The sequence below is a fragment of the Manacus vitellinus genome, unplaced genomic scaffold, assembly GCF_001715985.3.
Source record: "Manacus vitellinus isolate BGI_N305 unplaced genomic scaffold, ASM171598v3 scaffold_2_pilon, whole genome shotgun sequence".
NCBI lineage: Eukaryota > Metazoa > Chordata > Aves > Passeriformes > Pipridae > Manacus > Manacus vitellinus.
This window is the reverse complement of record NW_021940208.1, coordinates 43517675-43529522: the sequence shown is the minus strand read 5'-3', so window position 1 is coordinate 43529522 and position 11848 is coordinate 43517675.

Below are 11848 nucleotides of genomic sequence, written 5' to 3'. Positions count from 1 at the left end.
CATATACATACAAGAAAAATAATTCTATCTTTTTTTTCCTTGCCCTGGGGACATTCTGTTTTCACACATCAACAAGTATAATCTTTGTGCAACTGCACATTCATTCAGTAGCACAAAAACTCAAAGGAAGTTGGGTAAAACTGTACTGAATCTTAGAATGAATGGATTAGCTGAGATAAACACAATTACAAGCCACTGTCCAAATTCTAAATTAATATTTTTGATACTTAGGAAAGTTTTTTATTTTGTTTTATTTTTTCCCCATAGTTATTGCCAGTAATATTTTTACTGATCTCACACTTGCCTTTGACATAAGGATTGATGGAGATAACAGATAAAAAATCTATGTTAAAACAACCTGCATTCTCAACATAGAATTCATACAAGAATTAGTATGACTAAAGGCAGATGAACATGAAGGCTGTCTTTATAGTCAATAAGAATAAATTGACATGATGGTTGAATCAATAAATCCATATTCTTATATGTGCTGCTTTCTCCTTTGCATGCTTTTACTGTATTTTTTTCATACCTTAACAAGGTATTAACTCTAAAAACGGCATTGGTGTAGATCCCATCAAATAAGTAAAGTAATTACTATATAGGAAGGTGAAAGAAATATGCCTGCAAAGATACTGAGAAGGTCAGGCTATAGGGGACACCAGATTCTGAATCTGTACTGCTGGAAGTGTGTTTTCATGTAAAGGTATAGGATAGGATGGTCTTGTGAATATCTTTATTGCACAGCAGAATTAGTTAAAAGATAAAGTAAAGGATTTTTTGTTACATGTCCCTCCTGATATTGCAGACTCACAGAATCATTTAGGTTGGAGAAGACCTCCAAGATCACCGACTATAACCTTTGACCGATCTCCACCCTTTCAACTAGACCATAGCACTAAGTGCCACATCCAGGCATTTCTTGAACATGTCCAGGGATGGTCACTTTATCACTTCCCTGGGTAGCCCTGGGCACTATCCTTGCTGAGATATAGAATATATATCAAGTAGATATTGAGGGAAACTTCATCCTTTACTCTGCTTTTTTGTGTGCAAAATCTCTATCAAGTGTTAGACTTTAGAGTTTTATGTATCAGACTTAAAGTAATAGATATCTTGTTTATCAGGTAAGTCTGAAGCAGCCCATTATGGTCTGTCATGGAATTTTTTGAATCCTTCTCCTCCCCTAATAATTGCTTCCTGCCATCAAGACTTAGGACTTCAGCTAATCAGTTTTAATTTGCATACTTTGCTTTGACTTAAGTTGGACTACTCTTACATCTCAATTCTCAACCTATGTTAAATTACATTATATATTACTTGATAAGCCAAATGTCAGAAATTTTCTCATATGCCCAGAAAAAATTACTCAATTCAAACTCCTGATCAAAGTGATTTATGAATTTATTAATGGCAGGCTATTTAACTGACAGTCAGTGAACCATACATTCAGGATCAGTATCAGTAATGCAGCATGCAAACCATAACATTAGTTTTGCACAGTGTTACTAAACACTTGGGTCCTGCCACTGCTAACTGGGACCAGAATGTTCTCGGTGACCCTTGGGGAGGTTGTGCTGCCGAGACCGTGCAGTGGTCAGATGTCTTGGGGACAATGACAGCAGGGGCAGAGCCCTGAGATGCTTCTTTTCCAAGATCTCTGTCTCCATGCTAGAAGTGTTCATGTCTCTTTTCTATTTTTTCATCAGACTTATTCCTCCCTTGCTTCAAAAGTCTTTTTGGTTGTGTCCACCCGATTCATCTGAGGTTGACGCTTTTCTTCCTCTCTAACAAGTTGATTTTTTGGCAAATTCCCTCCAAACAGTTTTGTTTGCTGTGGGTGGGTCTTGTAGGCACACCCACATCCTTCTTCTACAACAATTTCTTTGTAACTTGCAAGTTATCGTAAGGTTATGATAGAGGAATAATTATGTAAAAAATGATCAGATGTAGATTAGTTTTCTCTTGTACTCTTTCTTTTCTTCTCAAATGTACGTGCACATAACAGATCTTGATTGTAGACTCTCTGATAGAGGTTTTCCAGAGAAGAACTCAGTTGCGCAGTCCCCCTTTGGTAGGAGGAGAGAGCGACCAAGTTTCCTTTCTGTGTCTCAAGGCAAAAAGACCTTTATTTCGAAACTTCTGCAGTTTACATGGGCTCGGGGGGAGGGAAAGAAGGAGGGACGTGATTGGGCCAAGGTCTGGGGGAAAGGGAGTGGCTTGAGGGCTCTACTGACCAATGGGGGATACAGGAGGATGACGTTCCAGTAACAACCAGGGACTGAGGAGAGGTGGATGAGGCAGCCTATCCTGCTTATGCAGAGGAGGAATCTGCAATCAGGAAGGGGAGACAACATGGTTCTGAATGGGGCTGGGTGGGTAGGGGAAGTTGCACAACTCAGGGAGAACCTGTACAACAGAAAATGCAAGTAGTTGTTTTTCTGCTTCACTCGATCCTGGGAAGCTGCCGCTGTAATGGACCCGTTTCTAAAGCTGTTCTTTCCAGACTTCATAATCCTGGCATTCACCCACATGCACACATGTGCACACAGACACACATGCATTTTTTAGCTATCTAGGAGTATTTGAAATATTGAACTAATAGAGCTGCAGTTGAAGACCTAAAATAAGGGCATAATCTTAAATATGTAACACAATGTCAAGTTAAAATGTCAGTACTTTACTTTCTTTTGTCTAGCCATCAACTATGGAATCAGGAAAATTAAGTCTAAATTCATTGTGATATAAATTCTGCAAAAGGTTTTATAAACTCATGAGAAGGAATGGGAATAAAACAATAAAGAAGAGAGAGGTACCTTACTGTTAGATCCTAAAGATAAAACTCATATTATCAAATCTGATCAAATAATATTGACCTTTTCTGGAAAGTTCACATTTGAACATTAGTATATTCATACATACACACACACACATGCACACATACTTGTGAATATTTATTGAAATGAATGTGTACTCTTTCAAGATTATATTCATACAGCAACATTAAATGTGCATCAGTTGCTTTTTGCTCAAACCTTTTCCATTAGACAGTCTTTTAAAGTAAAATCTGGATCTTCATTTTAAGTGGTGGAACACTCAAAATTTTCTCCAAGACCAAAATTCTAGACAGAGTCTGACAGAAAAAAATATAAGAACTATCTAAAGTGCTCAACACATATTTCCAGAAAATTGCCAAAGGCAAGGTTTAAATGAACAGCAGATTGGTGCTGTTTAAGTTCAATGGACACAGTATGTCACTTTGAGACACTTTCTTATCCTGTTAGTGGATTGATCAGAACAGAGCTCTGTTCCTGGTTCTACCATAAAGGATAAATGACATTCTCGCCTTGTCAACCTGTCAGCGTGGCTTGACCTATAATATAGACCTAACTTTTGCTCTGCGTAACTTTTAAGATATTGATTCCCCAAAGGACATGTGGCTGTTACACAGTAGCTGGGATTGATTCTGAAAAAGCACTGTCTCATTGTTAAGATTCAGAAGCATTTTCTGACCCCTTAGTGGGGAAATAAAAGGTGTGAACAATATAAAAGCTTTTCTTCCAGTCTATTTAGTAGGCTGCAGCTCAAGCTGTTACATGTCACATCAAGTGTTCTCAAATTTTGATCATTGACTCAACACCTCCCATCCAGTAAACATAATGCATTTCACATCACCAGTGAAATATGGATGTCAGAGGACTTAGAAGAAATTTTCTGATAAAGAACAAGGTAGTCTGAACTTAACTATTGAATATCAGAGTTCCTATTTCTTTATCATTTCTTGTGCTTATGTCTATTTTTTTCTTTGTCTATACACTATCATTTATAGTAACGCTAATTGAAACTTACACAAAACCTAAAAAAGGTTTTGAGTTTTTTAAAGTATTTATTTTGCTACTCTACCAAATTTTTCTGCGCCACATTGACATGAACAAAGACATTACAATAAATAATTCAAAACATCTATAATGTATTAGAATTCAATTTTTAATGCTATTAACTATTGTTAAGAAAAAAAGAAGTTTTCCCAGACCCTGTCCACCTAGTATTAAGATGGATAAAAGCAACAAAATGAAAACTTTCTCTAGATTTGAACACTTTTAAAATAAAATGTACAGGTAAGTTCTTGGTTGCTTTAATTCTCTTGAGTTTGAATTAAATTTTTCATAGGAAATGGACATGTTGCTTAATTATGACATTAATTTAATTTCTTTTTTCATATGTAAATTCCGATATTGAAAAAAGCCTTCTTATGTAGGTATCCTGGTTCTGGCCAAGACAGGGTTCATTTTTGCAGCAGCCAGGCTAGGACCCAGAGGTTGTTCAATCCACTAACGGGGTAAGAAAACGTCTCAAAGTGACATGCTGTGTCCAAAACACCAGCTCAATTATTTCTGAAAATTATAGCAGTTTTCTCCTAAAATGAGGTTGGGAATCATTAGAGGATACTTACTACACAGGGATTGGTTTTATGGATTTAAAGATGTACTTGTTCCAAAGAAAGAAGAAACTGAACTTAAGTTTATGTATTATCATTCATATAGATATTGTTCAAAGTAAAATACTCTTTATGTTATCAGAAAAATGATTGTATAAAACTGTAATCAATCTATTCAATATTGTCTTTTTATTATACATATTCAATATGATTTTGATTTTTTCAAATTTTCTTTATAATGTAATAATTATATTGATAAAACAAGTGACTGCAACAATGATTAGAAGAGCAGAAAGTTAAGGCAGTCATCAGAAGAAACCTATGTAAAACAGAAAATATCACAAATGCATCTTGTCTACTTTTTTGGTTTGTTTGTTTGTTTGTTTGGGTTTTTTTAAGAGCAAACAAGAAAGTCTATGAAAACAAGCCTAAAAAGAAAACTCTGTCTTGCAAAGACTTAAAGAGTGGGTAGTCGTGGTATTATTTTTATGCCATTTTTATGTCTGTTTTGTTTCATTTTGACCTATTGCTGAGAGTTACTACTTCAAGTTTCTCTTCAATCACGCTCCTGAACTTAAAAAGCCTTGTGGATTTGAGAAGGGAAGAGGGAAGGGTCTGTGAGGAAAGATTACTCACACTCTTGGCATGGTCTGGACCCATCCACATCAAACTTCTCACAAAGAGAAATAATCTAAATTGTGTATATATAATTTATATATATGTGTATATTTATATATATGTGTGTATATGTAATTTATACATACAGAAGCCACCTCCCTTATGTGCATTTTGGTCTATATAAAATATAAATTGTACTAAATATATGCAGTACCATGTTGCATTTACCACACCGTTTGCATCTTTTCTCCACACACAGATGTGTTCATTTGCTGTAGAGTTATCTCTGCCCTATGGGTAATGGAGTGTTTCAGAATAATAATGTGTTTATATTAGCAGCACCCATCTAAGAAAAGCAATATGTGTTCATCTGTTACAAACAGGGAACATGAACTCTAAATCTTGCTTTTTATACCTCTAGGGTTTGTCTGTATTATTACACTGTAATTCGTATGTTCCAAATTCTGCTCTCTTGAAATTATTTACAGCTGGCAATACTTAACATTTTTAAAAAAATGTACTGACATTAAATCTTACTTCTAAGATGTGACAAGTACATAGTAACTACTTCATAAACTGTTGTTAACAGGCAGCTTGACATCACCTTGCAGCAAAACCATGAAATCTTCCCTTTTTACGTTTAATTCTAAGACTAATTCTGCATTGTCTTTTCATTCATGCTGGATAAAATAAAATCATTCTTTGTATTTAATAGTGACAAATTCCACAGAGAATATCTCAGGGCACACATGCAAAGAGGACAACCATACCTTTCTTACATTCTCATTTGTGAGTGCTCAAGTTCTCAAGCACAACAGCAGAAATCCTCACAGAATAGCTGCTCCATGGGTTGGGCATGCCCCTTGGGGGTATCATCTCAGGAACTGGCAGCCAGGACCCATGCTCCAGCCAGGAGGAGAGCAGCCAGGAAGCCAGCCCTGAGCATCAAGCTCCAAGACATAGGCCTGCAGGTGTGCAGGGCACATGGCCAGGCAGAGCAGGGCTATAGGCAGCCGGAGACTGGCTCTGCTGCGGTATCACTGGAGCAGAGGATGTAAGACATGGACATACTTGAGAGAGTCCAGTGAAAGGCTACTGAGAAGATGAAGGAATTGGAGCATCTTTCCTACTGGGAAAAGCTGGGACTGTTCAGTCTTGAGAGGAGAAAGCTCCAGAAGGTTCTTTTCAATTTATATAAATATCTGAAAGAAAGGTGCGAAGAAGATACCAGGCTCTCTTCAGTGACACGCAGAGACAGGGTAAGAGAAAATTGGCATGAACGGAAACACAGGAAGTTCCCTTTGAATATCAGAAAACATTTTTTCTTTGTGAGGTGGTGGCTGAACACCGACACAGTTGTTCACTGAGGTTATAGAGTCTCTCACATTGGAAATACTCAAAAGTCATCGGGGCATGAGGCTGGGTAACTGGTTTTAGGAGGCCCTAATTGAATAGGAGGGCTGCACACTGTAACGTCAAAAGAAAAAAATAATGAAATTCATTCCAATCTCAACCATTTCTGTGTGTTATCAGCTTATTTTTCTTAGCTTTCTGGACTTTTTTTTTTCCCCCTTAAGGTACTGCTAAAAAAAAGGGGTGAATATTTTTACGCTCAAAAAAGCATACAATGTATTTTCTTATTTCAAATCCTTTAAAATTCTAACATTATTGTTAAGAATAATGATAAACAATAGAACTACTGTTGCTTTGTCCTTTTTTGACAATTTAATTTTCAAGTAAGTTGGTTATAAAATTAACAGAATTGAAAACTGCATTGTTGTAAACTGAACAATTATACATGGTTTACTTGTGTCTGTCTCTCAGCATCTTAGAGCTGGGGCTTCCCAGTATGGCATAATGCAAGATTTTATAGAATAATAAGCTTTGAATTAATCAACAGAATTGGCTATTTTGAGAAATCTAATCATCAACATTGTGCCATCTAATTATGCTTATCATTCTCCTTAAGAAGTATTATTATTCCAACTGTATTTAATATAGTTTCTATGACATTTGATTAAAAGTCATGTTTAATGTTGACTACATAGGACCATGACACATATTAAAATGTAAAAAAGTCATAAAATGTGTTCTGTTTTTGAAATGATAATACAATATTTACTCATTGTGTAGATAATTAAGCAATTTTAAATAAATTCTCCAGTTATTAGCATTTAATAGCATTCCAGTAGTAAGTATCTTATTAAATAGTGAGAAACTTTGAAGAAAGATATCAATGATTGACAGATAGTGAAGATCATAAATAGATGTGTGACATTTCTCTGAACCATCATTAAATGCTGGACATAGGTTTATGATAAGTTGTCTTCCTTTTGAATAAAAAAGGAGCTCAAAATTTTCCCACCATTATATTTGGGAACTCTGAAAACAAATGTGAGAGTCATCATTAAGTAGTGTTTGCTTCCCAGGAATGGAGAAAGCAGATATTTACTGATGTTATCATTAACCAGTTGGTTCAATCTCGATCAGTGATAATTGCACACTGAGTGTAAGGAAATAAGTGGCACATAATTAGCTTTTTCAAATAAAACTAATTACAAGAGAAACAGCAACAAAGTAATACATATGAGAGTGTGGTAATTAAAAACAGGAGGACAGATAATCATACAATGGTAATTAAATGATGTGGTAAATGATAGATGCTGCCTGCTAACTTATTTCTTATTTTCTTATTTTGTTTTAATTTCTGTTTAAGATTCACTTTTTTATATATTGGCTCTGAATTAATCCCTTGGCAAAAAAGAAATTTCCTACCAAGTGCACATAGATATTTGTTGTAATTTTTTATCTTATTTTTCATGCAACAAAGGCAATCATCTCAATCCTTGGGGTCTTTTTATGTGCATTTTGATTCTGTTATTTTTAGACTTGCAAGACAAGAGGAAAATAATGATATCTGGGAAATACAAATCAATTTCTTAAAGGCAACAATACAACAGTCGTGAGTGTGACTTCTGAGGTTCATAAATGTTTGAAAAGAATGGGGCAATTGTTACTTGTCTTTATCACTTAATTTGTGCAAGAGTGTACCTCACACTCAGAGAATTGACAATTTTACAGTTACCCTGAAAGTATTATCAAGATCTTCTCATTAAGTTAAATTTTGAGAATTTGCACGTTTGAGAAAACATATATTTCGTACTGTTTATAGTACAGAGACAGCAAGGATGTTGCTTATTACTACTCTGTTATAAGGCACTTGCAAAATCAAACTTTTTATGCTTGCATCCAGTGTAGCCATTCAGAAAGTCTCTGGATACCCAGGTTCTTGGACACTCAGCAGGCAGAGCTTCTATTCCCTCCTCCTTGTAAAAGAGGGCCTACTGTGCAGTAAAATGAAGAATAAAAAGAATTATCAAGACAGTAAGGAAGAGTAATGAAGAAGGAACCTACTGGAAAACAGGGTGGCCTGGGAGGGAAGACTCCAAGATAAAGGAGAGCCTGAGGACTTCACTTCACATGCACTGCAGATCAAGTTCCATGTGTTTATTTCTTCCCAGCATTCCTTGTACTTGTCATCTTTGTTTCAGTGACTTCTAGTTTTACAAGAAATAGCTCTTTCCCTTGGCTATGCTGCAGAACATGTTTTTTTCCTTTTGAACCATCCTATATTTCAGGGTTGATACTATTGTCCCAAAGATTAAGCTATTCATGGACAATATAGGCAGAGGAGTGTCAAGGTTGTTTCTTTCCTTCATTTATTTCACTGCTTAAGTTAATTCTTTGAATACAAAGATATTGCATGCAAATATGGGCTGCAAACTTGTACAATTTTCTCAATTTAACTAATAAAAATCAGTGATTTAAAGATGACGAACTCCATACTTGCATACAGCTAACAAATCAATTCTTCAAAAGATCTAAGATTTGTGGTACCTCCTAGTATCTGAGTACAGATCTAGTTTAACCTGGAGAAGAGTAGGCTCAGGGGAGACCTCATCACTCCCTACAACTACCCGAAAGGAGGTTGTAGCCAGGTGGGGGTTGGTCTCTTCTCCCAGGCAGCTATCAGTAAGACAAGAGGGCATGGTCTTAAGCTCTGCCAGGGGAGGTTTAGCTTAGATATTAGGAAGAAATTATTTACAGAGAGGGTAATCAGACACTGGACTGGGCTGCCCAGGGAAGTGGTGGATTCTCCATCCCTGGAGGTTTTTAAGATGAGACTGGATGTGACACTTAGTGCCATGGTCTAGTAACCACGGCAGTAGTGGATCAAGGGTTGGACTTGATGATCTCAGACGTCCCTTCCCATCCGGTTGATTCTTTGATTCTATGATACAGTAAATCTTACATACTGCTTAGGACTCTGCTGAACATTTACATAATATCCTACATAGGCAGGATCAGAGCTGTTAAGTGCTCTAAAGTGAAGTTATGCCAGTTGGACCAAGAGTTCCCCAAAGAGTCTGATAGATATGAGAAGATGTAAATTGTTCTTTCAGATTCAGGTACTGAGAGTCTTCAGATTTAACAGATCATCTTTTAAGACCTGGGGCTTTTATTTTACAAATATCTTTAGAAAATAGAAAGGGTTTTCTTTAGAAGTATTTGTATATGTATATTTATATACATGTATGTTCATATACATATATAAATATATATATAAATATATATAGATGAATACTTCTAAAAACTTCTTGTCAGTCAACAACTGACGAGAAGTTACATTTCTTTAAAACTAGGACAGGAAAATAAAAATCTGTTCTATGTTTATTTAAGTTTTTAGTGCCATAATCATAAGGGAAAGATCTCTTTCTAAGACTCATTTTGCTACATGACGATGATTCTCTCTTCCCTGCCCTTGTCTCCCTCTTCCCTTTCCCCTTCTGCTTCCTCTGCCCCTTCCCCTTCCCCCTTCCTCTTGTAATATGTAGAATTCTCCACAGTTCTGGAAATCAAATCATAAGGGTTAAAGCAGTACATTCATAAAGCTTCAACCTACTTTCACTGTATGTGAGTTCTCTGAATCACAGAATGCTCAAGACTGGGAGGAAACTCTGGAGGTCATCTGGTTCAACCGCCCTGTTCCAGCAAGGCCACCTTGAACAAGTTGCCAAGGATGGAGACTACACATCCCCTTGGGGCAAACTGTTCCCATGCTCAGTCACCCTTATGGGAAAAAAATGTTTCCTGATGTTTAGAGTAAACATTCCATGTTTCAGTTTTGTGTCCATTGCCTCTGGCCCTGTCACTGGGTCCGTGTTCTTTGCAGAACTTCTTTGAGCTCAGTGTACTAAATGTGGGGATTCTTTCAATAAAGGAAGGTTAATCAGAGATGGTAATGAATATCTACATTTCATGTACATTCTGAAATTAATAATCCAACCAAAATGAGAAAAAAACAAGCTCACGAATTTTCTTAAAAAAAAAAGTTATTGATTGCTTCCATAAAGGTGGAGCTCTTGACTTTTATAATTTTCATTAAAGAAGTAGAAAGCATTGAGATGGATAATACTGGGGGGAAAAATTACACTAACCTTTTCCATGAATATGCCATTAAAATTAAAATGTAACAAAATTGGACTTTGAAATGATCAGATAAAAATTGAAATTTTCCTTTAGCACATCTAGTAAAACAACCTTGACATTTATTAGCAAAATGAAGTCTTATAAATAGTATATTCAGTAACTGAATTATTGAATCTTTGTTCTAAAAGTCTCTATTTGTTAGTTCTTAGAAGATATCCCTTTTTATTATATTTCCATTCTAGAATTAATTTAATAAAGATCAAATTTCTTGACCTAGAGAGACACCATAAAGACTGTGTCTCTTATGCAAGATTTCAGTGGAGGTAGGCTGTGCAGGAATGACTTTCACATAGACATTTGTATGTCCTGCACATTTCTTTGAAATGAAGAAATGCACAATATATAATGTATACAAAACAAGACTATAAAATAGTTTTCCTTTAAATAAAATATAAAATCCAGAATAAATGCTCAATTCTTCTTTTCATGAGTCATTATACCGTATCTCTGAGATTTGCCACTAATAATTCAAAATTCCCAGTTTATACATACAAATTATACATATTTGTGTATTTAAATTCTAAAGGTATACCAAATTAAGATTACCTTATATTCTTATATATAATAGAGTAATAAAGGAATAAAATCTGCATCTGTCAGATTGCCAAATTTGTCGGTTACCTGAAAAAATACTTAATTACATGCTAAAACAAAATAATTTTAAAGCAAGGTGCAAGGCAATTATTTTGTATATAAACACACTCTATGCAAAGAGAAGTGTTATGCCATTGTTTAAAAAACCCAAAACCGATAGAAACTCCAGTTACTGTTCGCCATGTGACCCAAGAGATGACACTAGAATAATCATCAAAGACTGAAATGTACCTCTTTGCTTCAGAGAAAGAGTTTGGTGCATGATTAAGTATGTTTGAACAACATGAAGGTAATGGAATAAATTACTGTATATATACCAATATATATCACATAAAGCAAAACTGGCTGCATTAGTAATACATTTAATGTTTCATATGGCAACTTTTTATTTGAGTAACTGAGATGAAGGATTAATACTTTCATATTTTCTGCATACTTCCATTGGCATCATTTTGGCAGTTGGTTGTCAAAAAAAATGAATCTTTTGGTCTCTTCATTGCTCCTCACACAATTATTTGTTGCTCAGAATTAAATCCTAGTTACAAAATTATTTACTAAATATTTTACATTAAAAGTGAAAATTTCAGTCTAACTTTTTGAACTGCTTAAGAAGGGCATAGTCTATGTGTGTCCAGTTCTGGTGGTACA